This window comes from Danio aesculapii, chromosome 4 (assembly GCF_903798145.1).
Source record: "Danio aesculapii chromosome 4, fDanAes4.1, whole genome shotgun sequence".
Taxonomy (NCBI): Eukaryota; Metazoa; Chordata; class Actinopteri; order Cypriniformes; family Danionidae; genus Danio; species Danio aesculapii.
In genome coordinates, this window is record NC_079438.1 from 11,537,348 (window position 1) to 11,548,652 (window position 11,305).

The window sequence follows — 11,305 nt, forward strand, 5'->3', positions numbered from 1 at the left end:
AGTTTTTAGGACTTAATGAAAACTAATATTTTTTTTTATTTTATTTACTTTATTATTTTTTTATTTCAGACCAAATTGAAGAGGGGAGTAAAGAGGAGCAACATCATGTCAAAATTCAGGGAAAAACTCATTTACAGACTGATGGTATTTTGAAGAATCATTTCACCTGCACTCAGTGTGGAAAGAGTTTTGGTAGAAAAGACAATCTTAAGACTCACATGAGGACCCACACTGGAAAGAAACCTTTCACATGCACTCCGTGTGGGAAGAGTTTCAGCCAATCATCAAACCTTTATAAACACATGAGGATACACACTGGAGAGAAACCATTCACATGCACTCAGTGTAGGAAGAGTTTTAACTGCTCATCAAACCTTTATCAACACATGAGGATCCACACTGGAGAGAAACCATTCACTTGCACTCAGTGTGGGAAGAGTTTCAGCCAATCATCATCCCTCAATCTACACACAAGGATCCACAGTGGAGAGAAACCATTCACTTGCTCTTAAGCCACAGTCACACTGGATTTTTCTCTCCATAGACTTCCATTCATACTGTTAGACTACCCCTAGTACTCCCAGGTTAAAACATCATTTAGAGGCTTTAAATATGTTTAAACAATTTAATTAATTAGATGAATAAAGCAGTACAGAGCTCAGAGTGTTAGAGAATAGCAACACAGGCAGTCTGTGTCAGCTGGGCACACACACCCACACCCTTGTCCCCCCATATTTATTGTTGTCTCTCTTCAGCCCCACCCAGGGGCACTTCAGTAAGAAAGATCCTTCATCCAGATCAGTTTGATCATCAGTTGTTATGCAGAACAGCAAATCTGCACAGAAAAAGTCACACATACACATAACAGAGCCTGAAAGAGAGTGAGCCTTCGCCCCTCCCGTCCGTTATTGTTCCTGTAAATGAGCACACTCTGAAAGTGGAATTGTAACATTTTGTTGATAACAAGTACAGAGGAGTTAACTTAACTCGGTTATCAGTCACACGAAGACACAGCTGTTATGGAGCAAGGTTAGATGAGGTTAAGCACATGAGGTTATATGAAGATAAACACATCAGCATAAGCTCATGTAATTAGTTAAAAACAGAGTTAAACTATTAATGCAAGGATTAGTCTAGGTTGGATTAGGATGAAGTTAAAATCATCAAAAAATTCTTCAATACGCACGCAAGTACGTCAGACCGGAAATGCAAGTTCGTGCATCAAGTTTTGGAGCTCACCTTGCAAAGTTCAAGCTTGGTGAACTCTGACTTGCGAAATCCCATCACTTGACTCTGTGAGACCAATCAAAGATCAAAACATGACCTCTCGAGACAGAAATTTAAAATATGGACCAATCGCTCTCTTTTTAATGTGTAATCATCTTGTTAAATCCCGACCCTTTTCGACAAGAGATTTAATCAGTTAACACATCTGAAAACACAAAAGAGGATACTCAGGAGTCCTCATGTCAAGATCTGCCATCTCATTGACTCTTTAACCTTAAGGTTTTGTTTTGCATTACTTGTATCATGCAGTTAAAGTGTTGCTTTGATTATATCCTAAGTTCTTTATCTTCATTATTATCCCAAGACTTTTGTTGGTTGCTTTGATTGTTCTATGAGTAACATTTTATAATAAATAATTTCCATTCAGGCTATTTTCTTGGTTTATATCTCTTTTATGTTGCGACTCAAACAAGCGGGTCATAACACTTTGTAAAATGTGTCCGGTTGTATCCGAGATCTTGTCCTTTCAGTCATGATAGGTGAGAGTAGGAACCTAGATTGAGCGGTAAATTGAGAACATTGCCTTTCGCCTCAGCTCCTTCACCACAACAGACAATCACATCAACTGCATTACTGCTGCCACTGCACTGATCCATCTTTAAATCTCACATTTCATTCCTCGGGAATAAAAACCCCCCAGATATTTGAACTCCATTTAGGGTAAGGACTCTCCTTCAAACTGGAGATGGCCACCTTTTTCCAGTCAAGCACCATGGTTTCTGACTTAGAGGTACTGTTTCTTTTCATGTTATGTCACACTCAGCAGCAAACCATCCATGCTGAAGGTCCATGTCCTATGAAGCCAAAAGGACAACATTATCTGCAAATGGCAGAAACAGTCCTAGCCTGCACCTAAAATTATATCAGTAACAATTATAATTTTTTTTTAAATCAGCCTCAAAAATAACATATTTACAAAATAAAATAAATAAATAAATATTTTAGTGGTGGAAGAGGAAGGATGGCTTGTTCAACCATAAACCAAGATGAAGCTCTCTCAGGATGGATGGACCAGTGCGCGAGATGTCTCAGACTAAAGGCGTAATAATGAAGTTAATGCTCAGGAAGCCCCAACCCTTTTTTTATCAACTGGCTGTTGCGATGTACTCCTATGCAACCAAGTGTGCTAATTTTTCCAGTGAAATTAATTGTCTAAATTATCAAACTGTTTTAAATATTGTAAAGAAATATTTACAGGGATATACTGAAGTAGAGATGTAACTTTAGGAAGGCAATTCATTTAGAGTATGATAGTTTGTTATTTTGAGTTCCTCAGAGCAGTGGTTATCAATTCTGGTGCTTGTGCAAAATGAGTTGACAACCGTCCCAAATTAATTTGAGCTCTTATTACTAGATCTTAGAATCACACATAAGAAACCACAAAAGCAGAAGTTTGGCTTATCTTTAACTGCTTAAGATCAATTTGCACCAGATCAGCAAAAGACAACATTTGTTTGAGTTTCCTTCGCCGACTGGCCTCGACGCAACACAGCGTTCCTGATTGGTTGGTGACTCAGCTTCAGTGACGTCCTTGGGATTCACTTACTTGTGAATGGAAGTTGTCATAAGTTACCGGGGTGACAGACAGTCGATTTGCAGAAGTTTATTGTGGTTTTGGCAGTTCCTAAAATTTAAGAGGTTGCATGGAAAGTTCTTTGCGACCCGATTGCATTGAGAGCATGAGCGAGCTAATGAAAAAAGCAAAGTTTTACCGTTGCAGTAGGTTTTTAAGTGATCTGGTTTGACCCATCCCAATGGCACTGTCTTCCACTGAGCAGTTGCTATGTTACAAGACAAATACTGTTTCTGATACTAGTTCTTCAGTTACAGTTATGCTAATATCACTACCCTTTGTTTAGTACCAGACCATATACATTCCACACGATTGATTAACTTGGTTGCAATAAACACATGTAGTATTCAAAGAAAGCCACTGCCCCAGATGGGACAAATTTTGCAATCTCCTTAAATCTCTGGAATTTTTTAAAGTAGCACACAATTCCTAAATTCACAAATTAATTGTCTTTGAATTTATGAATTGGATTTTGCAAATGATTAGTGCTGTGTATGGATTAATGTTATTTAATTATTTTTGAGACTGAGAATCTTACATTTGAGAATCTTACCTTTACATTTAGTTGGGAATGGGAAGACATTCCTCCAGCATGGAACAGTCAATAAAATGTTTTGGAAAGTGATTTATAGCCTGCAATCACTCCCAGATTTGAGGCTTCTGGAGGAGATGTAGGCCTTCAGCAGTAGGTGAAGGTAAGAGGGTGCAGTGCCAGTGATTTGAACTTAATATGAGCCTCGAGCGGTAACCAATGCAGAGGGGTAAAGAGAGGAGTTACATGGGCTCTCATTGAAGACCAGGTGAGCTGCAGCGTTCTGGAGCATCTGTAGAGGATTAGGGGTGCAGGATGAGAATCCAGCTAGAAGAGCACTGTCGGAGTCCAGCATTGAAATGACAAGAGTTTGCATTAAAAGTTGTGCAACATGATCTGTTTAGAAGAGTCTGATTTTTCTGAAGTTGAAAAGTGCAGATCTGCATGATGGAGCTGTGTTAGCAACGTCCTCTTTGAAGGACAACTGATCATCCAGAATCAGATTTTAAGATTTCTTACCGAACTACATGGGGTAATGGTGGATGATCCCAGCTGGATTGAGAAATTGTGTTGAATGTGTGGAGTTGCAGGGAAGGTGATGTAAGCCGATATTCTTCAGGCAGTTTGATGTAAGTTAAAAATGTGGAAATTTAGTTGAAAACAGCCCTTTGTAGTGTTTTGGCAATAAATAGAAGGAGAGAGACTGGTCTGTATTTTTCATCCAATGAGGTCTTGCGTGATGTTTTTTTGAACAGTGAGTTTACCCAAGCCTGTGTAACCCCGCTGGCCCTACACCTTCTAACCCGCTCCGAGCTGCGATTTGAACCAGCAACCTTCCGCATGGCAGTTGCTCTAACAAATGGGCTAAAGACCATGGCTCCTAACGTCTGTCACCAGAGCACTTTTAGAGGGCAGAGGAGTGAGGTTTACCTGCACAGCACTTCACTAGCTGGCCTCCGTTACACCTGCTTAAAAGTGGTTGGGAATGTGCCAGTGTGAAGTGAAGGGAGAGTGAATTTTTCTTCAGAGGGTGTTGTTTGATGGAGATTTGTGTTGGATTTGGTGGGAAATAGACTGCTAATTTGAGTGTTTTTGTGTAAAGAAGGAGGCCAGCTGATAAGGAGTTGGTGGAGGAGGACAGAGCAGGGTATAGACCTTTTTCTTGGCTGCTGCATGGAGGGCGCCATAGCGACCAGCGTCTTCCTGAAGAATGGTTAGAACTTCTGTTTACAGAGTTTACAATAGGTAATTTGTGCTCTGAAAATGGGTTTCAATAGCGTTTTAATGGATTACGGAGTGTTTATGTGACACACAACTTGGAAAGGTGTATGTTAAAGCCGTAATAATCTGTCAGATGCGGTTCAAGCGCGAGAGAAAAATGTTTTCCTAATTCACGTGTCTGCCGTCAGATATACAGGGTGTGTGTGTTTCCCGGGCCTGTCAGCTGTTAGCTCAGTGGCTCTTCAACACACACACACACAAATACACACACATAAACACACAAACTCTCTCTCTCTCTCTCTTTGGGCAGGAGTTGCCTCTTGCACTCTTGAAGAAGGAGTGCACTCTTGAAGAAAGCTGGTAACATGGGTCTGGATCGTTCCTTATTTTTAAAGGACTCTAACAAGCTGAATTTAACTGGTCTAACAGCTTTTTACAGATCACTGCTGAGAACATGGTCATTTAAGGTTTGAGCTTTAAGGTTTCAAGAGAACTCGGAATGTACGGGGCCTCTGCTCGAGACAAGAACCACTCCTTTTTAACTCTGCTATAGACCTGGACATTTTTAAATCTGATTCTTTCAGAAAAGCTTTGTGGTCTGCAACGATCACTAAAATTGGACATTTGGTTTCTGAAGGACAATGGATAAATGCTGAGGCCTTAGCCTTAAGATTGGGCATGAGATCAGTTCGGGTGGCTGTTGATTGAAATACGGGAGAATTTGCCAGTGAACATTAGATTGACTTCGGAAGAGGACCCTTCTGTATTTTCAGAGTCGATTCTTTCAGCGGATACAGGAGGATGTCAGGAGACAGAAGGAGGACTTCTCTCTTTTAGAACACCTCAGCCAAGTATTTTTGAAGAAGCAGGAAAAAAACTCTGTATATTCTTTGTGTAAAAGTAGTGCATTTCCACATGCTTGAAGGTATGAAAGAATCTAAGTGGCAGACTCTTTTTTGGATCAGATTCTTCTGGATTTGAATCAGATCCAAAGGTTGCTGGAGGATAATAGCCACAAACAGACACAGAGCACACATTGATCCACAGGTGAGGGAGGGGTGTCCTTTTTGCAATGTGGATGATACAGTGTTTCACTTATTTTTAAATGGCTCTAGATTACAAATGTTCTTTTATCAACTGAATGAATACTGTCAAATGTTGGGAGAGGTTTTTACGCTCAGTCTTTTTATTTATGGGCCTACATACAACAGGAACAAGATGCAAGTCCATGTTTTATTACATTTTATTTTTGGAAAAGCAAAGTTGGCTATTTGGTTGTCACGGAAAAGGAAACTGACAGGTCTGGGTTTGACTGATGGTTTTTAGGGAACTTATTAAATCCTGTATTAAAATAGAATATGTGCATTATGAGTTGATTGATGATTTGGACACTTTTAGATCTAAATGGTGTATTAATCAATGTCTTTGTGAAGTTGGTCAAAATGGTTGTTTGGAAATACTTGTTTGATTGGTGTATGATTGTTAGTTAACCAGCTCATATATATTTATTTTCCTTTTTTTTCTAACTTTTTGTGATTTTTTTCATTAATGTGTTAAAAAAGTGGTTGTAAATAAAGAGTGTTAAAAGTCAAAGTCTCTCTCTATCTCTCATACACACATGTACACAGCAGTGAATATGCACGCATGCACACACACACACACACAGCAGAAGTGAACACATGCGCACACACACACACACAGTAGTGAAGACATGTGCTCACACACACATAAACACACTCTCTCACATACACATACACACTCTCTCTCACACACACACACTGCTGCTGTTGACTGCCGTGGATTATGGGAAAATCTTAACCAGTCTTCAGCTCAGTTGCACTGATGATCCAGGAGAATCAATCCTAACCCCAGGATAGAGCGGCTCAGTGAATGTGGTTTGGACTGAGTGGATGAGGCTTATTGTGTCTCTATAGATGTTGTAGAAGATCAGAGTTCCTACACTGTGATCCACAAACACTCCTATTCTCCTGCTAGCTGCTTTACTGAGAGACGAGTGTGTGTGTGTTATTGTGTCTGAATGAGCAATTGGAGGAAGAACAGCACAAACTCCAGGACTGAGTATTAAATCCAAACACACAATCACGAATCTCCTGATGCTCTTATATGACACTGATATATCCACATAACCTCCACTCCACACACTTCACCTCTCTGTTCTCCTCAAACAGACTGAGACGAGTGTGTGCTGTGTTTGGATCCAGAGTGAGAAAACAGGCATCTGAACACAAGAAGAGACACATTTATAACCACAGCTGTGTGTGTGTGTGTGTGTGTGTGTGTGTGTGTGTGTGCGTTTGTTTTTGTGACATATCAGGACAAATCTATGAATACACACCAACAAAGTCAGGACATGTGTAGAAGTCAGGACCAAAACCAATGTCCTCATTTTTTCTGAGCATGCCACAGTGTTCTCCAGCCTTAAATATATACTTGGTGCAAAAATCTCCTTAGGCTTTAATTTTCACAATTTTTTGAAATCATCTGTGTAAGAGTGTATCATATTTTTTGCTCACTCACTGATACGCCAACTATTGGAAGTGTGAGGTACTGCGCTAAACATTTACACACAGAAAGTCAAAATAAGAGTCTTTCTAACTTTTCGTTATGAAATTCACAGTTATGAAGTCGGAATGCCTAGCTATCTAGCCAATGATTTACCAAATAAACAGCGCGTTGGCAACTAAAACGGTTCTAAGGATTGGAATTTAAACATTATAACTTACAATTATCTACAACTTAATATTAGGACGAATGCTGTTACAAGCTAGCTCAAGTTAGCAGACTCGTTCTAGCTCTCTGGCTAAAAGTGACAGGTTCTTGTTAATACACAAGCTGTCTAAAATGTTAAATGTGTGGCTAACCACATCCACTGAACCAGCGGTGATCTAGTGATTTTTATCTTGAAGACGTCCACGGGGGACCTTTATTTTGGTGGTGCCGTGAAAGCCGGAACATGCGGTGCTCATTCTCTGTGTTTATCAGCAAATATAGATTTATATAATTTTGACAAATCTTTGGATATTTAATAAACTTTTAATTTCACAAACCTTGCAGATTTAATCGAATCCATAAGTCAGATATTCTGAAGTGCACACTGGTATCCTGCATCAACCTGCATACTGTGCATGACAGACAGTCCGTGTAACATTATATGCTTATATATTAAGGTTCCGTGAGTCATATTCATAATTTTACATTTATATATATATATATATATATATATATATATATATATATATATATATATATATATATATATATATATATATATATATATATACACACACACACACATTTTTTACAAATAGGAGATTGTTTGAAAATTCTAAATATATTAGTCTACGTTGAGGACAGAATTAAAATGTCTTATGTGAAGTGGTGTTTAATGTTGTGCAAATAGATAAGTGCATAAGCTTGAGTTATACAAGTACATAATATTATGCATTTGTAAACATTAAAAGCGAATTGTCAATATGCATGATATAAATTATATATTTGTATCTAGAATGGTTGGCTTTAAAATGTAAGAGCATTATGTATTATTAGATAGCTGCACTAGTTAGCTTCAGAGCTAGAATACATGCAGGTATTAATCAAATCATGTTCAACAAAACAATGTTATGTCAGAATTTAGATGTATGTATGTGTTATGCTGTAAGTTTAATTTATGATCAATGTTGAAACAGTTATCACAATTCTTTTTTTTCACCACACATTTATGGATGTGAAAATTTTTTTTGTTAATACATCTGAACAAATCCATATATAATATATTCCACAAACATTCCACTGAATGTTAAATCACATGTAAATCTATGACGACCTCATTCGCTTACTGGTTCAAAAAATACAAGGTCTGGGACAAATTTTGTTTTTAGTTTACATTCACTAGCAAGGCTAGCAAGCCTCACTGATGTGGGCTACATCATTATGTAAATGTTATTTGCATTTGATTGAGTTTATCTGAACCCTTTCAGAAACATATGGAATCAGATATTCTTCAGGATTTAGTGATGAGCTAGTCAAGTCAAAATACAATGACCCATTGGTAGAATACTGAGTAACGTCTAGGTTACTAAAGTAACCCTCGTTCCCCGAAGACCAGTCGACCAAACAGGTCGACCTGGGCTTCCCCGAAGCGCTCCCATATCAACTCAACAGCCTCGGGGTGGAGCCGGCATTCTCCGCGGGGCGCAGGCTGCCGTGAGAGCGCATCCGATGCATGGTTGAGCTCACCCGGGATGTGAACGGCGCGCAGCGATTTCAGCAGCGCATGACTCCAAAGGAGCTGACGGCGAGCGAGCTGAGACATGCGGCGGGAACGCATACCGCCCATATGGTTGATATATGCTACCGCTGCCATGCTGTCCGTCCTGACCAGCACGTGTTTCTGCTCCAGGGCCGGTAAAAAAACGGCGGAGAGCGAGAAACACTGCCAGCAGCTCTAGGCATTTCATATGCCAATGCAACTGGGGGCCCTTCAACGGGCCGGCTGCTACATGCTCGTTGTACACGGCTCCCCAGCCCACGCTGGAAGCATCTGTCTATACGACAACATGCGTGGATACTTGTCCTAAGGGCACCCGGCCCGTAGAAAATCAAGATCCGCCAGGGGCTGAGGTTGCGGCGACACAGCGAGGTGATGGTCACCCGGTGCGCGCCCCCGCGCCATGCCCGTCTGGGGACTCGATCGCGAAGCCAGAGCTGGAGTGGTCTCATATGAAGCAAACCGAGCTGCATGATCGTGGCAGCGGATGCCATATGCCCCAGGAGCCTCTGAAAATATTTCAGTGGAACCACTGTTTTCTTGTCGAGAATACTCAGACAGGACAGCACTAGCCTGGCGTGCTCTCTGAAGGTCAGCTCCATCCCGAGATAAGAGATGCTCTGCCCCAGGGCGAGCATGCTCTTTTCTCGGTTGACCTGAAGCCCTAACTGGTCGAGGTGCTGAACCCTGTCCCTGTGCATAATCAATTGATCCCGGGACACGACTAGAATCAACCAGTCGTCGAGATAATTGAGAATGCGAATGCCCTCGATGCGCAGAAGCGCTAGGGCACCCTCCGCGGGTTTCGAGAAAACCCGCAGAGACAGAGAGAACCCGAAGGGGAGGACTTTGTACTGCCAGGCTCGACCTTCAAACGCGAACCGGAAAAATCGACGGTGGCGTGGAAGAATGGAGACATGGAAGTATGCATCCTTCAGGTCTTTAGCTGCGAACCTATCCCAAGGAGGGACGGATTGTAAAATGCGCTTCTGCGTGAGCATCTAGAATGGCATTTTGTACAAACACCGATTCAGTCTGTGCAGATCTGGAATTGGCCTCAACCCTCTTTTTGGGCACAATGAAGTACGGGCTGTAAAACCCGCTCTCCATTTCAGCTGGAGGGACCAGCTCGATTGCATCCTTCACCAGGAGGACAGCAATCTCCTCGCACAAGACAGGGGCGGACACCGGATTTACATCCATGAAATACACGCCCGTGAACTGAATCGCATTACCTAATCTGATTGTCCGTATGAGCCACCGTGACGGGCTGGGGATCGCTAACCAGGCTGACAGAACTCGTGCTAATGGCACCATTGGAATAATCATTGACATGCCAGCAGTAGGGCAGCTCGGGATGGGAAAGCGGCGTGGTCTCCAGCCCCACCTCCGAAGCAGCCCGGGGAAGCACATGTTCGATTCGAGATCCGGAGCCACGCTAACCACCCCAGAGGGGGGGCGTGGCTCCGAACCCTCATCGGAGCATGTTAACCCACCCTCCGATGCAGCGATGGACATCTGGTCGCCGATTTCATCCAGCGAGAGCAGACCCATCCCGGGGGATGCGCCATCACCCTAGCTGGAATCATGGATGGAGCGCACTGTGGAGGAGTGGGGGATTCGTTGGCCCGGACGTGGCGGATGAGTCCCCACTTTAGCCCTCAGGTCTGCCCGAGTGCTAACCAACTGGCAGGTAGCAGCAGGGGTGGCGCCGTCTGCAGCCAGAGAGCGCCGCGACCTCAGTTGCGCAACAGTCATGCCCTCACAGTGAAGACATGAGCTGCCCGCGAGAACTGCGTTGATATGCTGGAGCCCCAAACATATCAGTCCCTGTGCCCATCATCCGGGGAGAGGAAACCACCACATCCAGAAATGCACGGTAGGTACGACATCTTTAAAAAGACGCGTTTGCAAGACCGTGTTGCTCTCTTAGGGGACTCTGCTCTTTTAGACAGCTCTTTTGTGATCACTACCGATGAAACGCCCAGGGATGGGAAGAACCCAGCTCAACCGCCGCTGTCTGTGTCGTCACCCACACCGGAGGAATACAGCTTGCACTGATGCATAGGAACTCTTCAAGCTCAGTAGTGAGGGTCTAAATGAAAAAGATAACTGCTCGCTCCGCATGCGCTAGCTATATACTCGCCTAATTGACTTGATCGCTGGCATCTGTGGAGCCGAGCGCTACCAATTCATTTGGCATTCATTGGCCTGTTTTTTACTCTTCAGAGTGATTGGTTGACTAAATGTCCTCCCGAAGTCTGAGCAGACACACGTCAGAGTTCACCTGAACTGGAACTGTTATAGCATTCTCCTGCCGTCTTACTTTTGTCCTCACAGATAAAACTAAACAAAACGCTACCACAAGCAAAATGTAACAAACTTAACGCATGACTACCAGGAC